Raw genomic sequence first — 7,890 nt, 5'->3', positions numbered from 1 at the left:
TATTGGACACCTTGGTACATATCCCAACTATAAAGCAGTCACCTCGTTACATATTGGCCCCTCAACTATGGGTTATGCCTTTGGCTAACGGTATCGGTATCAGTATCCATATCAACCTGCTATGACACATGAACAGATTGGCCGGAATCAGACCTGTGTCAAGCATAATTTCAAAAACTGAACCATGTTTTGCTAGATTCACCCAAGTGCGTTTTGGTATTGGGCTCTGGCAATGCTAATATGAACCATGCCCTCAAACAGAGTCAAGCTCTCCATGGTGTGGCTCTTATCCTGTCAAGAGAACAGAAGATGCTGCTGCATTGATGGCAAATAATATTCAAGATGGTTGAATGCAAGGCAAAACAACTAAAAATCATTCCCATCACCCAAGCTATAAAGATTGGGAGGCAATCAACCTAGAAATTGAACTCAAGACTACCCTATCAAAGAAGAATATAAGATAACCCACATCAAAGAATCTTGTCCCTCAACATTGTACTTTCATAACCATAACTCAGAATAAGAATTAACAGTAATAGTAAGACGCATTCTGGATTTACTCACATATATTTAAAGAAAAAAGAAATGCTCCAATAACTAGGATGGTTGGGTTCCTAAAAATTACATCCCATTTCAAGATTTCTACAATTTCCTCTAGCCTCTCTGGTATGGTTGGAAGTGGAGACTCGATTGAAATTAAAACAAAAGTCTGGTTGGAAGTGAGGAGAATATCATATGTTGGATGTTAGGCTCTAAGAAACTCAGAACATTTTAATTATTTTACACAACTACGATTTTTAATTACATTGCAACCAACTCCCCAATGCTGAAGCAAATTTGGGCTTTGCCAAAACCTATAAAACGGAATAGCAAATATAGTAGAAAGAGCACAATGGCCAAAGAAAACAAATGAAATTGATCACTCTTAAATTTGATTCCCATGGGTTTAGTGCAGAGATAATACAGAAAATACAAGAGTGATTCAATAATGATTAGAATGAAACCCAACAATAACTCCAAGATTCAAACTCTTCCGTAGAAATTTGTTCCTTGACAGGATATCTTTTTTTGTTTAGGGAGGGGGTTCCACCTTGACCGCGTGCTATAAAACAACAACTCAGCCTTATCGCAACTAAATGGGGTTACAACATTTAGGTCATAGTTGATACAAGGCCTAAGCTATGTATGTCTTTCCTCACCACTTCTCCTAGGGTGACTGGATGCTATACGATTGAACAAAAGGCCCTTAGAGAGGGTACAAGGAAAAGCGAAGGGGAAACTAGAAGGGGTTACAGCACGATTTTTCACGATTGCTAGCAATCTTCTTCGATGTTTGAGTCAAAATCTATCACTTGAAATCTACAATATCATGTACACTGATCCAATAGACACTGATCATTTGGAAACAGGCAAAAGAAAAGGCTCATGGATACCATTACTTCTGCCCCGAAAATGAGTTAATGGAATTCAAGAAGTAATCAGTTCAAACCAGCAAGCAAAATCTTGACATGCTCACTGGGGGAAAATACTAGTTCGAGTAAAATGTCCTGGCATGAAAAGGCTAAGGCATGGATATCTTTCAGTCTCACTGAACTGCTTGTGGAATTCTGGCATAGCGAAGTGGTATATATAACATATAAATAGTAACAAACTACAGTCAGTGGCACAGAAATTGAAAAACAAAAGAATAAACAGAGAAATGGTTTTTCAAAACAAGGCTAATGATAAGGTTGTTAGAAGGAAAATTTCAATCGAAGCGCCCAAAAGATACCACTGGATCACAATTCCATCGGATCTAATGCCACACAACTTTTTATCAGAAAGAGAATAAGGGAGAGGTTATCTCTCACTTGTTCCACCAATATACTTCAAATAATCAGAAGAGGTCAATTGATTCTACTAAAACAAATCAACCAACATATGGCAGCCCACACCATATACCAAAGAAGATGAGACTCATACAGCAACAAAAGCCGGGAGCCACCAAAGGAAAACAACCAAACCTCACCCGAAGAAGGGAATTTCATAAAAAGGTTGTACTTGGATTCTCCAGTTTCCAAGCATAACAGTCGCATTTCTGAACAGCTGAATTTTGTTATCAGAAATACGACCTACTAAGTAGGGTTTATCAAGATATCATAATTTGTAAAGCGAATCATAAATACGGAATAGGCCAGGTAATGAACAACAGCAGAGGGAAGCAATCGATAATACCAATGAAACCACATATAGTAAATCACCCCCATTTTAATATGAAACAAAGAGATACTATAATTCCATCAACTATAATGCCTAAGATTAGTTCATCCCATAATTAGCAGCAGCTTCAAATCAGTACTATCAATTTAAACCAAGACCATAAGTCTTACCCAATGCATAAAACATGTATGTTAAGGAAATCAAAAAGAGACTTGGAACTTATAAAGCTTATGAATTGAAAGAAAAATGAGAGCCCAGAAAATGCAATTGAGTATTAAAAAGAAGTATCCCAACTATGATAATCCACCATCTCAGAACAAAAAATACATAAGACACTAACGATATTCGCACTATAGACCCATCAGGGACGGCGACACTCTCTCTCTCTCACTCACCTCCAGCCTTCTGATAGACGTAGGTAAGTCCACATTTGCCGCAGTAGTGACGATCGAAATGGTTGGCCATGAAAGTCCCGGCACCACACTCAGCATTGGGGCACTCCTTCCTGAGTCTCTGAACCTTTCCGGAATCATCGACCTTGTAGAATTGAAGCACAGCAAGCTTAACCTTCTTCTTCTTGTGCTTGATCTTCTTGGGTTTGGTGTAGGTCTTCTTCTTTCGCTTCTTAGCTCCTCCCCTGAGACGAAGAACCAAGTGAAGTGTAGACTCCTTCTGGATGTTGTAATCAGCTAGGGTTCTTCCATCCTCGAGCTGCTTTCCAGCAAAGATGAGGCGCTGCTAATCGGGAGGGATGCCCTCCTTGTCTTGGATCTTGGCCTTCACATTATCAATCGTATCTGAAGACTCCACCTCAAGGGTGATCGTCTTCCCCGTTAGGGTTTTCACAAAAATCTGCATTTTTTTCGCTTCGCTGCCGATCTAATCTAGGGTTTCAGACTCTCCCCGTCGCTCGTCCACTGCACCTCACCGGCCCTCACCGTAGAGGATTTTAATCCAGTATAGTTGGCTACTTTTTCTATTTCACTAAATTAAACTCAGACCTGATCAGTCATCGTTAAAATATATACCTTATATGTTGATGTTATTTACTATATTTTATTTTAAATACTAAAATATCTTTATTAAATATAAATTACCTAAAATAGCCATGTAATAAGTCTACCCCAATTCGATAGCTACTATAAATTTCTTCCGAACGACCACCGGTGATCACGGCGATAGCAGCACCGGCATCGGCAACAGCGGCGACCAGCAGTAACTCGCGCAACCAACAGCGACTCTGCCATTAGAGACAAACGCAGAACGAAATCAAAAACAAAAACTGAAGAAACCCCTTCTAGAGGAGAAATCATCTCTGGTGATGGCGACGATGGCGGTGCAATTGGTGCCATGTCTCGCGATTGCTATCTCAACATGTATGCAGTGAAGAAGCTGATAAAGTTGATCCCAATGAGACTAGGTTACCGTGGTGGACGACTTGTGCGCTCTCCTTCGAGGTCCTGGAGCTCAAGATCAAAAGTTGGCTTAAAGCCGTCAAGATTGCAATGAAATCGCTCTTCCATGGCAAAAAAATCATCTGTGATCACGTCTTCACCACCTCCTATTTCATCTGGGAGTCATGTTTCTGGGATATCACAAAAGGAGGAGCCATCCGTCTCTTCTAGTTCCCGGAATTCGTGGGCAAGTGCCACAAGTCACCTGAGAAAATTTTCAGAATGTTCAACCTCTACGATGCCATGGCAGAACTCTGGTCAGACATCGATTCCATATTCTCCCTCGACTTCACCTTTGTCGTCCGCTCTCAAGCTCTGAATTCACTCACGAGGGTGGGAGACACTGTTCATGCTATGCTATGGGAGTTCGAATCTGCCATTCTGAAGGACTCATCAAAATCCCCCATCCCCGACGAGGCTCTTCATCCCCTGACTTGATACGTGATGAATTACCTATCTTTACTCACCAATTACAGCGCAATCCTCTCCGATATTTTGGCTAATTTCCCATTGCCGGTGAACGTGACTCTACCGGAGTCTTACTTCGAAATTACTAACCCTAACGAAAACCCATTGTCTGGGTAGTAGCCACTAGGATGGCTTGGAACATATTGGCACTCCTTTGCAAGCTCGACGGCAAGGCAAGACTATACAAAGACCCAGTCTTGGCTTTCTTCCTCACCAATAATTTAGAGTACGTGGTGCAGAAAGTCCAAACTTCTTATCGGAGTTATCTATTGGGAGAAGATTGGATATTGAAGCACAAAGCGACCGTGAAATAGTACGCTGCCAGCTACGAGAGGATTGGATGGAGCGATCTGCTATCGGCCACACCGGATGATCCGACGGCGACGACGATGACTACAGAAGAGGCTAAGGGATGTTTCGACAACTTCAGTTCTGCGTTCGAACGAACATAGAGAACTCAGTCAAATTGGGTCGTGAAGGACACAGAAAGCTTAAGGAAGAGATTAAGGTGTCCATCGCCAGAAAACTCGTGCCGGCTTACAGGGAATTGTATGGCAAGTGTCGGGACTTCAATATCAATGATGCTAATACAGTCGAGGAAGATATGAATTGAATTTGGAGTCCAATCTCGGCAGTGGACAGGAGCATTGTTTGCAGACAGGCGATGATTCTGGTTGTTTCAGTGGCAGTGGTAGTGGCGACGGTAGGCTCCGACCATTCTCAGTGAAGACGATCATGGATATGTTTTAGTGAATAGGGTATAATGGTCATTTTAACTCTTTATTTAACCGTGACTGATGGTGAGGGTCTGAATCTAATTTGATGAAACAAAGAAGGTGTTCTTATAATAGTGACATTATTTAGGGGGTGGCACTGTAAATGACCATTTTTAAATTAATTGGGCTATGAAATTACAAAAAGATCCTGTCATGACATTGACAAATTGACTATGTAACCCTTATGGAAAACTTTTCCATTTTTATGTCTCGGTCTTTTCTTTTCACATGAAATGACCTTGCTGTAATCTAATGTACAATACTATTTTGTCACATTTTATTAGTGTGATACTTTCTTTGGAGGACTTGTGTGGATGGAATTGCCTCAGCCATTGTTATTCATCAACAATCCCTTAAAACATTTCAAAGAAGTTCATTGATATTTTATTTTTATAAAGCGGAATAGACTTCGATTCTTGATTATGGTATTTACCTAATGGATGCTATGGAGCTTGGAGGAAACCAAGGAGTAAATCGACTTTGATTCTTGATTATGGTATTTACATTGTCCTTGCGCTTGTGCCTTATCGTTTGGTTTAAAAAAAAATTAAAATTATTTTTTTAATATAATATTTAATGCATTACATTAAATAAAAAAGCAACCCAGTGTACAAGGCTTGGAAACCTCTTTTGCAAAACAGGGGATAAGGCTGTGTACACACTTGCCCCTCCCAGACCTTACAGTACCAGGAGCCTCGTGCACTAGGTTGCTCTCTTTTTTTTAATTATAATATTTAATGCAATATTTTATGTGAAATGATAAGATTTAGGTAAACTTCACTCCCCTCCCCTAAACTAAGGCAAAATATCAACTAGACCCACCACCTTTGCAAAAATATCAATCCCCTCCCTTACAAGAAACTGATGTTATCTAACAGTTCCAGACCGTCAATTCTGGTTGCTAAGTCACGTTAATTTTTTCATAATCTCCAAAATACCCCCCATTTGTGTAATACCCAAGCTACCCCTTTCTTTCCCACCCTCACCCTCATCCTCTGAAAATCGTGAGTGAGAGGAGCGGAGCCCTAAATTGCGGTTTTGTCTAGACTGCTTGAAGCCGCTTGAAGGAGAAGGAGAAGGAGAAGGAGAAGGAAGCAACTGATGAAGAATCGCCCTTTGAAAATCGTGAGGAACCCTAAGTGTGATTGAAGCAGTTTGAAGGAGAAGGGAGAAGGGAGAAGGAGAAGGAAGCAACTGGTCGCTGAATCGCCTTTGAAAATCGTGAGGAGCCCTTCAAGTTCTTACGATTTGGTGCCCATACTCTGCAGGTAACACCCATTCGCTGAATCGTCTTCAATGGCTTCTTATTTATTTATTTATTTATTTTTGGGTAAACTTCACTCCCCTCCCCTGAACTAAGGCGATCCTTAGTTCAGTTCTCCTCAGAGCTGCTCCACAAGGGTCCTCCAGACTTCAGAATCACAAAACACAGAACTAAGCAAAGCGAGAAAGAGACACTCACAGAGAGAGAGAGAGAGGGAGAGAAAGACAGAAATCAAATCTCTCCCATACAATGGGGTGAAAGGGAGGAAGCAGCTGTTCTCATAGCTGCGTGTAGGAACTCCGAGACCAATTCTTGATTTTATGGTGAGATCTTCGTCTTTTAGTTCATTAAGACTGGATTTTGATCCCATCTCCATGAAAAAATCCACCATTATGTGTTAATTGGGTGGGGAGTCTCTCTGATCTCAGATTTTTTTTTTTTTTTTTTTTTTTTTTTTTTTTTTGGGATAGTTTTGTTTTGGTTTCGTTGATCGGTGGTTCCAAAGCTGTTAAGGTTGCTCTGGTTGAAGCCCTTTTCTTTCCTGGTTTTGGTGAGTGAGGGAATGTTAGTGAATTTGGTTCCTGGATTTTCTTTTTAATGTGATTTCAATCCATTTTATATTGTGAAAGTCTGCAATTTTTTGTAATGTTATATCTTCTGATATTCTTAATTCCATGATTTTATGCTTTCTAATCTTCTATTTCGGATCTGGTTGTTGATCAGGCAATTTTGACGAGTTTGAAAACAGAGGAAGGAGTTGTAGTTGTCGTATAATTTCTGAACTTGTTCTCTGTTGATCAGGTAGTTCACATTCCTTGTAAGGAATTACAGTCTATGTAGCATGAACTGAAGAAGTTATTTCATTTTATTCATGGTTCTGAAATTGATATTTTAGTTCGATCTTGTGTGTTAATTTTTCATTTTTCTGTCGGCACTGCAGGCACAAGGACTAAGAGATTATATTTCTCTTTTCACTTCCAAATCGGTTGTTTTAAATCCAGTCAAGTTTGATTCTGGCTTGGATCTCTTACTTGAGCTTTTGTAATTTGTACAAGGATCTTGTGTGAGGTTTTTTTTTTTTTTTTTGGTGATTTTGGGAGGGTGGTCTTGAGCAATGTTCTTGTTCATGAGATTCCTATCTTCAATCGGCTTCGATCTTGGTTTTTTTTTTTACGTTAGACGATTGATGTGGAGAAATCTTTGCTTCAATTGGCTTCAATCTTCAATGGGTTTTGATTTGCAGTTTGTGTTTTTTGTTTTTTGGTGGGTTACACAATCCACACGACCTTTGCGAAATGATTCGCAGATGAGGACATTTTATATTAGTCCCACAACCAGTGCAATCCTTGGGATTAGTCACTGCAGTTAAGTTTGGAACTCTGTACAGACAAGCTAGTGAATGTGAAAAAACAATAGGACAAAGAGGTTTAAATGGGATGTTGCTCTAATGCATGTTATTAAACCCTTTTTGTGGGCTGGAGCATCAAACAGAAAAAATGGGGGTGGAGAACCAAACACAAAAGTTCTAGCTTCCTTGACATCCAAGATATGGACAAATGAAGACCAGTCCATTTGATATGGACAATTTTTTCTTAAATCATTATTACTATACCTTATTGAACTGTGCATGCTTGTTCCTAATTTACTCAGCTTTCTATATTGTTGTAGTTGGAAGGACCAATTGGAAAGATCTACATCTGTTCTGTTATGGAGATAAGGGTAGGAATAT

General features: G+C 39.9%; 1 long non-coding RNA gene and 2 pseudogenes across 1 annotated transcript; 2 read left to right on the top strand and 1 right to left on the bottom strand.

The window, feature by feature from the left end:
* Positions 1-2,434: 2,434 nt before the first annotated feature.
* Positions 2,435-3,534, bottom strand: LOC122058463 (annotated as a pseudogene).
* LOC122065497 lies at positions 3,531-5,071 on the top strand (annotated as a pseudogene).
* An 846-nt stretch (positions 5,072-5,917) lies between these two features.
* LOC122087488 lies at positions 5,918-7,644 on the top strand. The gene is made up of 4 exons (XR_006142760.1): positions 5,918-6,165; positions 6,258-6,484; positions 6,885-6,962; positions 7,102-7,644. It is a non-coding gene; the product is annotated as an uncharacterized LOC122087488 (long non-coding RNA).
* Positions 7,645-7,890: the final 246 nt, after the last annotated feature.

This window comes from Macadamia integrifolia, chromosome 2 (assembly GCF_013358625.1).
Source record: "Macadamia integrifolia cultivar HAES 741 chromosome 2, SCU_Mint_v3, whole genome shotgun sequence".
NCBI lineage: Eukaryota > Viridiplantae > Streptophyta > Magnoliopsida > Proteales > Proteaceae > Macadamia > Macadamia integrifolia.
This window is presented reverse-complemented; position numbering and strand designations above follow the sequence as displayed.